This window comes from Dipodomys ordii, unplaced genomic scaffold (assembly GCF_000151885.1).
Source record: "Dipodomys ordii isolate 6190 unplaced genomic scaffold, Dord_2.0 Scaffold38, whole genome shotgun sequence".
Lineage (NCBI taxonomy): Eukaryota > Metazoa > Chordata > Mammalia > Rodentia > Heteromyidae > Dipodomys > Dipodomys ordii.
This window is the reverse complement of record NW_012267254.1, coordinates 2,888,412-2,900,849: the sequence shown is the minus strand read 5'-3', so window position 1 is coordinate 2,900,849 and position 12,438 is coordinate 2,888,412.

The following is a 12,438-nucleotide window of genomic DNA, read 5'->3' as shown; positions in this document are numbered from 1 at the left end:
GCCCATTAAGCTCCAAAACGCTGGCAATATAGTTGTGAGTCAAGAGATGCAGTGCTAGCCTTGAGCAAAAAAGCTCAGGGACAGGTGCCCAGCCCCTGAGCTCAAGCCCCAGGACCAGCACAAAGAAATTTAGAGAAAGATAGAGGAGTGTTTATGTATGGTAGTTCTGTATTTATAATTAAAAATATCTGGAGCTAGGAAAAAAGTCATCGTAGTAAATGTCAAGGGTGACATTGTGAGAAGCGCTATTTATTACTAATTGGTAAACTTCATTAATTCTTCCTTCACTTCATTAAAATGTTTGTCTGGAAGTGTCTTTGGGCTGTTACTTAAAATGCATACATATTCAGATGAGAGCTTACCTGTTATTTAGAAATGTACTACAGGTATTTGCCTAGGAATTAAAATGTACAAAAACATTAAAAATATAGAATATATGCTCAGCTTGCACAAGGGTCTGGGTTCAATGGCCACCACATAAATCAATAAAGCATCCATCTATATTTAGGTTCTAAGAACTCTTGGCTGAGATTTTGTTTTTGAGATCTTTTGCTCAAGGCTAGTGCTCTACCTCCTGAACCACAGCTCCACTGAGCTCTTTGGTCAAGGCTAGTGCTCTACCACTTGAACCACAGCTCCACTCCCAGCTTTTTCTGAATAGTTCATTAGAGATAAGAGTCTCACAGACTTCCTGCCTGAGCTGTGATTCTCAGACCTCAGCCTCCTCAGTAGCTAGGATTACAGGCGTGAGTCACCATCACCCAGCAAATCATTTCTTTCTTGAATACTAAATAAAATAAAATTTTAAAAAAGTTTGTTAAGATTGGTTATGGCTACAAAGACTTATTGTGCCTGTGCATACTCTTGAATTTTAAAGAAAGCTGGGGTATTCTGAGTTCTTCAGTCCTGCAGTTTTAGGAGAAGAAATAATGATGATTAAATCTAATGCATCTCTGAAACTTCAAATGAGGTCCAGCAGCGATTATGAAAGGGTAACAGTTTACAGAAGGTTAGGTTAGGGGCTGTGGTTCATTATTATTATTATTATTCTGCTTTGTGGAGGATAAAAAATTACCAAAGAAAGTCTATATGATGTGATATTTAAAGAGAGATCAAGAAACTCCACTAAGATTCCCCATAGGCTGAAAACAGTGGATTTCTCCTGAAATAAGATCAGATGTTTCTTTTCCAAAAGATCTACATTTGAACAAAATCCACTCTGATTTGATTAGACAAGAAAATCACTAGCTGTATAAACACGCCAGGAGCTGTTCATCTGTTTCTAACCTGAACCTCCTTTCCTCAACTGAGGGGAATGCCAGGAAGTTGTAACCCCCCCAAAAAAATCTGTTACTGCTTCTTAAGCTCTGCTTAGTTGCTTTATAGGTTCTGTCCAGACCCCCCCACCCCCACCCCAAACTGCCTGCAAGATTGTCTCTCCCTCAATTGCGCGACCCTCCCCACCCCCAAAGCACAGTGCTGGCCCAAGGTGGGCTACCATTTGCTCATACCAAGGCAAGAACCGATGGGAGCCAGACCAGATTCTAGTAGTTTTCTTCCTCTTCAAACACCTTGTAGTCCTTCCTAGAAAAATTTCAGAGCCAAGCTATTGATCCTTTGGCCTGAGTTGAGTTCCCTAGGGGGAGCCTTGAAACTCTTCTTCCTTGAAACTCTTCTCCTAAGTTAGAGTTGGAGAAGCCTGGAGTGGGTTTGTTTTCCCACACATTCCAGGACAGTTAAGCTCCCTTGTCTCAGAGGAATACTTTTACCTTATTATTCTTGGCTAGCCAGAGTTGACTCAGACCCACCTATTATTATTATTATTATTATTTTAGCTCCCAGATGTTCTGTTGCAGTTACACTTTCCATGGCAAGCCATCACGACTGATATGATGAATTAGGTAGCTGCACAAACACACAAGGAAAGTGCAAATTTGGTCCTATTTTATTCAAAAAGGTCTGCCTGAAGTCTCAGTTCCCTCCCCTCCTAAATGTTACCGAAACTCCCAAAGTTATACATTTCTCAGACACACTGTCCATACTTTAAGTGAGTTAGGTGCATGGAGAGAGGAAGGGTGGGTGAATACAGTCATATCCAATGTATATATGTGATAAAGGAACCAGGAGCTGGTGGCTCACACTTGTAATCCTAGCTCCTCAGGAGACTGAGATCTGAGGATCACCATTTGAAGCTAGCCAGGGGCAGGAAACTCTATGATACTCATCTCCAATTAAGAACCGCCCCCCCCCCCCCCCCCCCGCAAAAAAAAAGCCAGAAGTGGAGCTGTGGCTAAAGTGGTAGAGTGCTAGCCTTGAGTAGAAACATTTGGGGACAGTGCCCAGGCCCTGAGTTCAAGCCCCAGAAATGGCACCAAACCAAAACAAAAAAAAAAAAACACTTGGAAAAGCAGTTACTCAGGCAATTATCAAACAGTGGTTGTCCAGGAACCAGGAAGTAACTTTATGTCTAGTACTTGCAGCTCACCAGGCCTCTGGTAGTACTAAGACCGTGAAAGCAGGTAGGGACAGGTAAAAAGAGCTGAGGGGTGTAAACCAGTCTCCTGCACAGTTGGACTTTTAGCAGTTTGCACACTTGGTTCTACAGAACATATGATAGAAACAGTGAGTAGCTCATGGAAATGGTGTTGGCTAATCACAGATCTATATAGTCAGTGCAATTCTAAGAAGCAAACTGCCAACAGGGGAGGAAGAATAGTTGACATTTCCTGCTAGAAGCCAGTCATTGCTCTGATGACATCTTACCCCACTTTTCCTTTTTTCTATGTTTTTTTTCTTTCCTTCCTTCCTTCTTTTTCTTTTTTTTTCCCGTCTGGGGCTTGAACTCTGGGCCTGGGTGCTGTCTCTGAACTTTTCTGCTTAAGTATTACTTTGAGACAGAGCACCATTTCTGGTTTTCTTGTGATTCATTGGAGATGAGAGTCTCACAGACTTTCCTGGCTGGGTTGGCTTTGAACCATGATTCTCAGATCTCAGCCTCCTGAGTAGTTAGGATTACAGGTGTGAGCCACCAGTGCCCGGCTTGAGTACATTTCTTTTTGGCTCTTCTTTTTTCTTTCTTTTTTCCTTTTCTGCTCTCTTTTCTTTCTCTCTTCTTTATTTCTTCCTTCTCCTCTTTCTATCTTCACTTTCTGTCTTCTCTTTCTCTCCCTTCTTTCCTCTTTCTCTTCCTTCCTCTTTTTCTTCCTTTCTTCCTGTCTTTTTTTTTCTGTTCTTTTTGTTGTTGGTTTGGGGGCTTGAACTTTAACTCTGGGCGCTGTCCCTGAGCTCTACAGCTCAAGGCTAGCGTTCTACCACTTGAGCCATAGTGCCACTTCTGGCCTTTTCTGTTTATGTAGTGCTGAGGAATACTGCTGAACCACCTTCCTAGCCCCCTCTTTCTTCTTTCTTTCTTTCTTTTTCTTTCTTTTCTTTCTTTCTTCTTTCTTTCTGTTTTTCTCTTTGTTTTTTTCATTTCTCTCCCTTCATTTCTTTCTTCTTCCCTCCCTCCCTATCTCCCTCTTTCTTTTTTTTCTTTCTCTCTTTCTTTCTTTCCCTCCCTTCATTCCTTTCCCTTCCTTCCTTCCTCTTTCTTTCTTTCTTTCTTTCTTTCTTTCTTTCTTTCTTTCTTTCTTTCTTTCTTTCTTTCTTTCTTTCTTTCTTTCTTTCTTTCTTTCTTTCTTTCCTTCATGTGCCAGTCCTGGGACCTGAACTGAGAGCCTCGGCACTATGCCTGAGCTTTTGTGCTCAAAACTAGCACTCTACCACTTGAGCCACAGCACCACTTCTGGCTTTTTTGAGGAATACTTAAATAGCAATGAGTCTCACAGAGTTTTCTGTCTAGGCTGCCTTCCAACTGTGATCCTTAGATCTCAGCCTCCAGAGTAGCTAGGATTATAGTTGTGAGCCACCAGCGCCTAGCTCTACTCCAGTTTATTTTCAGGATAGCTAAAGCTATGTCTGCCCTTGTCTGATCTAGGGCCTATGCCACCTTATAAATATTAGTTCCAAGACTCCAGGCTTACTTCCAATCTAAGGGCCCCAGTAAGGCTCTCCATGGTGCTACTAGACTATCTACCAGAAGGTGAGGCTGTCTAATAGCAATATGCAGGTCCTCCTTCCATGTATCTTTACATACACAAAAGATCCATTTCCTCCCAGGTGCTGGTTCACACCTGTCATCCTAGCTACTCAGGAGGCTGAGATCTGAGGATCACGGTTCAAAGCCAGCTTACAAGGAAAGTCCCTGAGACTCTTACCTCTAATGAACCACCAGAAGACCGGAGGAGAAGCTGTGGTTCAAGTAGTAGAATGCTAGCCTACCAAAAACCAAAAACCTCCGGGACAGTGCCCAGGCCCTGAGTTCAGGTCCCAAGACTATTACACACACACACACACACACACACACACACACACACACACAAACTTGAGCCACACTGACACATTGTCCAATTATAACAACCGTCTTCTCATCTGGCCTCCATGGGTTCACATCCCTGGTGGGCCCCAGAGAACATGTGAGTTGGCCACTGCTGCTAGAGTTCAAATCCTTTCCTGGATAGAAGAAGGAGCGAGGGGGCACCCAGTACAAAGGATATTATCCTTTCTGCTGAGGCTCTATTCCTAGAGCAACACAGATGGGAGTGAGCATGAACTTGGAGATGCACGACAGTCGCCTACAGGCCTTACTCTATGACCCCCCGCCCCAATCTGGCTTTGACCTAGTGAATTCCCCCAGTGGAAAATGGGCACAAGCACAGCCCAGATGAAATGAGATGAGGCATGTGACAGCCTCTGCATGGGCACATACTGGATAGATGCTTAGTAACGCTGATTGCCTTCATCACTCCCTTCCTCCTCTGAATCATGAGGCCTGGCCTTGCCAGATGGTGCTCAGGAAGAAACGGAGGTGATGTGCGTCACTGTGATTGCCCTCAACACTTGCTAGGGCCTTCTCTCCTCCCCTCCCCTCCTTCTCTCCCCTCCTCCTCTCTCCTCTTCTTCCCTACTCTTCTCTGCTCCCCTCATCCCCTCCTCTCTCCTCCCTTCATTCCCTTTCCTTTCCCCCCTCCCCTTCCTTTCCCATTCTTTTCTGTCCATTCCTCTCCTCTCCTTTCCCTTCCCTTCCTTTCCCTTCCTTTTTCTGTCCTTTCTTCTGTTCTCCCTTCTTTCCTCTCTTTTCTCTTCCCTTCCTTCCTGTCCTTTCCCTTCCCTTTCCCCTTTTCTTCTCTTACCCTCCCCTCTCGTCCCTTCCACTTCCCTCCCCTCCCCTCCCTTTCCCTCCCCTTTCCATATTAATTGAACAAAATAATGGGCTTCATCATATTTTCACACACACACACGTGTGTGTGTGTGTGTGTGTGTGTGTGTATGCGTGTCTTAAGGCTTGAACATAAGGCCTGGGCACTGTCTCTGAGCTTTCGTGCTGAAGGCTAACAGTCTACTACTTAAGCCACAGTTCTACTTCTAGCTTTTTGGTAGTTAACTGGAAATAAGAATCTCACAGACTGTCCTGCCTTGGCTGGCTTTGAACCTGATCCTCAGATCTCTGCCTCCCGAGTAGCTAGGATTACAGGCATGAGCCACTAGCACTTGGCTATAATTTTATTCTCTTACAGTTTTCTTGATTTTGCGACCTTTCACATGATAGGTAAGTGCTATATGACTAAGGTATACCCTCAGCACAAAATTCACCAATTGAAAATGTAAAACTCAATGGTTTTGAGTACACCATGTTTTTAATTTTTTTTTAATTGTGGTAAAATACATAGAACCTAAAACTTGCCATTTTAATGCCTTTAATGATAAAACTTTATTAATTCTAAAACGTTGTGCAACCATCACCACTATTTCCAAAATATTTCATCATCTTAAATAAAAGCTAATTATGTAGCACTCAATCTTTGCCCCCTTCTTCAGCTTCTGCCAATCTCTAACCTGCTTTCTGTCTTTATTAATTTGCCTGTTATAGATATTTCACAAAAATGAAATCACTCAATATTTGTCCATTGTATCTGGCTTCTTTTACTTATTAAAATGTCCACCAGTTTGTTCATACTGCAGTATATATCATTACTTTATTTCTTTTTTATGGCTGAATAATGTTCCATTGTATAAATATATCATAATTTCTTTATCCATTCATCTCATGGTGACACGTGACCTGTTTCTGCTTCTAGTTATTAGGAATAAATGCTACAACAAATCTATGGGTCATTTGATAACTCTGACCTCTGTATTTAACATTTTTAACAATTACCAGACTATTTTCTAAACAGCTATACAATTTTACAACCCTTCTAACATTTTTTTGTGAGTGTGCCTGTCCTGGGGCTTGAACTCAGAGCCTAGACTCTGTCCCTGGGCTTTTTTGCTCAAGGTTAGTGCTCTATCAGTAGACCCACAATGCCACTTTCCATTTTCTTATAGATGATTGGAGATAAGAGTATCATTGGACTTTCCTGCCTGGGCCGACTTAGAAACTAGGAGCTTCAGATCTTATCCTCCTGAGTAGCTGGGATTTCAGGTGTGAACTACTGATACCCAACCAAGGAATAATTTTTTTTTCCAGTCATTGGACCTGAATTCTGGGTCTGGGTGCTGTCCTTCAGCTCTTCAGCTCAAGGCTAGTGCTCTACCACTTGAGCCACAGTGCCACTTCCAGCTTTTTCTGCTTATGTGGTGCTGAGGAATCGAACCCAAGGCCTCATGCGTGCAAGGCAAGCATTCTACCACTGAGACACCTTCCCAGCCAGGAAGAATTATTTTTTTAAATTCAATTCATAATATGTAATGCATAACCACTTGATGTCAACTTTAAAGATGAAATGAACAAGACCCAGAGAAGGATAAAAAATCAAGTTCTATTTAAGGAAAACAATGAAACTATCACAAGATTAATTTTTTTCAATATTTGTATTGTTTTCAAGTCCATTAGATAGTGTGAATGGCTAATGTTCCATCATGAGTATCTACTTTTCAGAAACATCCCATAGTTTTCTGTGACTGTAGATGTGAGATGCAAGTATAGATTGCTCTAGTCTAGATGGGTTTTACAAGGTCTAGTGCCTTCTATTTCCTGTAATTTCTGAGTTCCCTACCCTTAAGAAAATACTAGCTAGGTGCTGGTGGCTGGCTCACACCTGTAATCTTAGCAACTCAGGTGGCTGAGATCTGAAGATTGGGGTTCAAGGCCAGCCTGAGCAATAAAGTCCACTCAGTTTATCTCTAGTAAACCACCAGAAAACTGCAAGTGATGCTGTGGCTCAAAAGGGTAGAGCACTAGCCTTGAGCAAAAGGAGCTGGGGGACAGCACCCAGGCTCTGAGTTCAAGTCTCACGACTGACAAAAAAAAAAGAAGAAAAGATCAAGGAGGAGGGGGAGGAGGAGGAGGAGGAGGAGAAGGTACATAGTATCTCTGGGGAAGGCACAGCAAGGCCCAGATTAGGCTAAGTCTTTGTGTTCCCAGCATTTCTCATTACTGGAGTTATACTTCACTTCTAATTAGCTGCTACTGTAAGTTGTGTATTAGTTTCTCCTCACTTACGCTTCCTGCCTTTGTCAACGGTTTGTCTTAATTCTAATAACCGAGTGTGTGAAGCTCTCCTAGACTGAGACTTCAGACATAAGCCTTGGCCAAGCCCAAGTGATGGGCATGAGGAAAAGGGAATGGCCATCTTCTTTGTTCTGCCAGCAAATCCATGTGCAAAAGCATAGGCTCTTGCGCCAGAGAGGCTGTTCTGCTTGGAAAAGGGTTTCTGGAATCAGCCCTTGAATGTTGCCTGCCTTATAATAAAGGGCTCAGCAGACATGCGAGAGGCAGATCTCCAGATAAATGCATTGCTGGAGCTCCCAGGAGATGCAGGAGTCCATGTGTGACTTACTGCAGAAGAAAGAGACCATGCTGTTTGAGCAAATGTGTTTTTTCTTCTCCATGGCCCTTGAAGTGAATCTCCATCTGTTTCTCTAAGAAAAATTCACGGCTTTTAGGACTCATAGGAAATGCCTAGTCTAACAAGCTCTCCATCAAGTATTCCAGCATCTGCCTTCCAGGCTCTAGGCAATTTACAATCTCAGTGTTGTCATGAACACTGGTGACCATGGAAGTTAGTGATAAGAACTCAGGGGCTCTAAGATGCTGAAACTGTAGATTCTGGCCTGGTAAAGGCTGTCTTATTTCTAGTTTTGTGTGTGTGTGTGTGCTAGTCCTGGGGCTTGAACTCAGGGCCTGGGTGCTGGTCCTGAGCTCTTTTGCTCAATGCTAGGGCTCTACCACTCTGAGCCACAGCTCCACTTCTGGTTTTCGGGTGGTTCATTGGAGATAAAAGTCTCACAGCCTTTCCTGCCTGGGCTGGCTTTGAACCATGATCCTCAGATCTCAGCCTCTTGCATAGCTAGGATTAGAGGCGTGAGCCACCCACTGTAAAAAGCCTTTTAGAACTAAAGGCCCAAATCAAAAGGGAACCCTTGAAAGGCCTTTGGGCCAACCTTCTCCGCTATCTGGAAATGTAAACTTCTGGAAGAGCCTGGGTCAGGCAATGGGAGAAGGCCTGTGACTCATCATGCTTCAGCACCCAGCAGGCCCAAAGGTATTTTCTGAAGCAACAGGAGCAGGACATTAGGCTGGGCTGGTAAAGCAGACCAGGGAAACTATGGGGCAACGCTGTTGAGGCAAGAAGAAAGGCAGCCGTGCACAGCTATGTGAGTGCCCAGGCTTTTGTTGGGAGGGGCTTGGCCTACTGCTGGAGAAAGTCACTCTGTAAACTGAGGCTCTCCATCCAGATGAATTGGGTGGATGGGCCTGGAAAGCTCCAGGAGAACATGAGGACCTTTTCCCTTGAGTCTGAGGCTGGCTCCTAGCACAGGCCTCAGCTGTTTGATTCAAATTCTAGGGACGTGTCAGCTTTCTTCATTGCTGTGTTATATATATGTGTGTGTGTATGTATGTATATAAAATATGGCCTTCTGAGCCCCCCTTCATTCCACTTCCAGTAGCCTATTGGGCTGTAAGGAATATTCGCCCTCATATTGTTGATGGCTTTTCCATGAACACGGTGATCTGGAAAATGTCCATTATGGCTAACAGTTGACTGGTGAGTTCAGTTGATTTGAGTATGTGCTGAGAGTAACTGTCATGGCGGGCCGTCCCATTGGCTTTCCCCCCTGTCCTGGCCACATAATGAAGCATGGTGACTAACAAAGGAGACTATGGGGAGGTGTCTGGGGAGAAACTTGAGTCCCAAGTACCCAAGATAAGAGACCTAGATTTTTTTTTTTTGGTTGTGGGGCTTGCATGGCTTTTGTTCAAGGCCAGTACTCTACCACTTGAGTCACAGTTCTACTTCTAGTTTTTTGGTAATTCATTCGAGATACAAGTTTAACAAAGTTTCTTGCCCAGACTGGCTTTAAACCATGATCCTCAGATCTAAGCTTCCTGAATAGCTAGGATTATAGGTATAAGCTACCAACACTGGGCAGGACCTGTATTCTTAGTATCTTGTTAAGCAGAATCAGATTACTGAAGATGCTTTCAGTAGAAATAAATCCAAACATAAAGCAGGATAAGCCACTAACAATTTTCTTTAGTGGTCAAGTAGGCAGGCTGTTGGCCTCCACTATGTGTGGATTTTCTACAATGTTCTCTTCCACAGGAACATTGATTCTTGATATCAGATGAAAGCAGAGTGCTTGGGTCTCTGCAGTCATCGGTGTGTGTTGTGTGTGTGTGTATACATATGGTTCTGGGGCTTGAATTTAGGGCCTGGCTGGTATCTCTGAGCTTCTTCTCTCAAAGCTAGCACTGTACCACTTTGATCCACAGCTTCACTTCCAGTTTCCTGGTGGTTCATTGCAGATGAGAGTCTTATGGACTTTCCTGCCCTGGCTGGCCTCGAACTGCGATCCTGAGATCTCAGCATCCTGAGTAGCTAGGATTATAGGTGTGAGCCACGGGTGCCTGGCTTGTCTCTGAACATTTCTCATTAAGGCTACAGCTCTACCACTTGAGCCACAGTTACTTCTGGCTTTTTTTTTTTTTTGTAGTTTAGTGGAGATAAGAGTTTCATGAACTTTCCTGCTAGGATTAGAGGCATGAGCCAAAGTGTATTTATTTTCTTAGAAACTCTGAGGGAGCTGGGGTGGTAACAGCAGCCGAGGGCGTGGCCAGGCTCCGCTGAGTAGTGTCCAGGGGCGCGGCCTGCTCTCAGGGGGCGTGGTGATAGTAGCAGGGGAGTGGCTAGGAGACGCTGAGCGGTACCCGGGGTGTGGCCTGCGCTCTGTAGGCGTGGCCTGGCTGAGTGGCATCTGGGGGCGTCGCCTGCCGGCGGGTCCACCGCTGGCACGGACTTCTTTTCTTCAGGGCAGCAGAGGTGACGGAGGCTGAGGTAGGAGGATAGCAAGTTTCAGGCCAACCTGGAATGAATGGGATGGACTTGTCTCAAAACCATCTAATAATAATAATAATAACCCTCAATATTTTTGTCTCCCTTCCCTCAGTAGAACCTGAGCGCCATCCTGAGCGTGGCTGTTCAACCCTCAGTATTCTTAGTCTGTAGCTGACTGAAAGGAAGTCAGTCTAGAGAGCCAACTACATTTCTCTTGCTTTCTAGGGTTTTCCAAAACTATCATGGAGGAGTTATGTTGAGCGTCTAGAAAGTTCATATTATCAGATGCCAAAAGACTAAATGAGAATCTGACATCACAGAAAATGAGACTATCAACCTTAATAAAATGACCTTTTTACCAGGAATTGGTGGCTCACTCCTATAATCCTCGCTACTCAGGAGGCTGAGATTTGAGGATTCCAGTTCAAAGCCAGCCCAGGCAGGAAAGTCCATGAGACTCTTAGCTCCAATTAAACACACCAAAACTGAAAATGGAGCTGTGGCTCAAGTGGTAGAGCCCTAGCCTTGTCAAAAAAGCTCAGGGACAACACCCAGGCCCTTACTGCAAGCCCCAGGACTGGCACACAAAATCTAAGTATCTTTTTTTTTTTGGCATGGTGCTGGGATTAAAAGTGAGAGCCTCTTGCATGCTGGACGAGTTATCTACCACTGAGTCCCAGAAATAATTATTTGATGCAAGGAAAATACTGTTTGTCAGTAACATAATGAACTCAAGAGATAGAAATTGGCCTCAAGAAAAGAGTTTGTGGCAATCGTTCGGGATAGACTGATTCATTGGAAGTCTAAGGATGTATTAAAAGAAGTCATGATCCTAGAAAGACAATCTGTAATAATTAGAATCTTTTAGATGGAAAGACTTGACAACGATGTGAACCTGCTCCCACAGATTTGGCAAAAATCAATATATTGTTTTCTTTTTGTATATTTTCACACACAATGTACTGATTTTTTTCACTCATCAAGGCAAGAAAATCCACTGAATGAAAGCGTATTGGAAAGTACATAATCTTCGTATGATGATTTCGGACTTTTAACTGAAGTTCATTCAGAAGCTTAGATAATCTGTAGCCATTTGGAAACAGTACAATTTTTGTTATTGTTCCCAGGCATTTTGTTGTTGTTGTTGCCCTGTTGTAGTTTGGCAACTATAGCTACGTACGAGGGCTGGAAACAATCCCAAGGGAATAAAACCTTGCTGGTAAAATGGCCGAGAACAATATATGCGTTGAAGTGAATGGTTCAGTAGAAAGCAGGTCAGAGTTGAAGAATATGATGGAATTTCATGTTTCAATGACACTGGTGACTCGGTATATAAATATGAAAGTCTCCCATATGCTTGTCCGAGACAAAGTAAACTACAACTTTGGCCCCTCAAATTGCCATTCATTCCATCAACATGAGACCCAATAAGCATCTTCTCATTTGCAATTCTCTGTTTTCTAGAAGTTTCGCTGATCACAGGTGTGGCGTTGGGAAAAGTTTGGCTAAGCCACAGGGTTTCAGACTCTTCCAAAGGATTAACACCTAGTTAATAGCTTGACACTGGTAGCTCATGCTTGTAATACTACTACTCAGGAGGCTGCGATCTGAGGATCTCAGTTCAAAGCCAGGCCAGGAAGGAAAGTCCGTGAGACTCTTATCTCCAATAAACCACCAGAAAACTGGAAGTGGCACTGTGGCTCAAAGTGGTAGAGCTATAGCCTTGAGCTGAAGAGCTGAGGGACAGCGCCCAGGCCCTGAGTTCAAGCCCTACAACCTACAACAACAACAAAAAACCTAGTTAATATCAATCAAATAAATTCTAAAGCATGCTTCTATTTATTCCATGATAGTATAACAATTCCAAAATAATTTGCATCCAGCAAACAAATAAAAGTAACTACCATTATATGCAAATAATCTATTGTATTTTTTTTTTTTTAGGTCCTGTGGTGGGGCCTGAACTGTGGGCCTGGGCGCTGTCCCTCAGCTCTTCAGCTCAAGGCTAGCACTGTACCACTTGAGCTACAGCACCACTTCTGGCTTTTTTCTTTTTGCT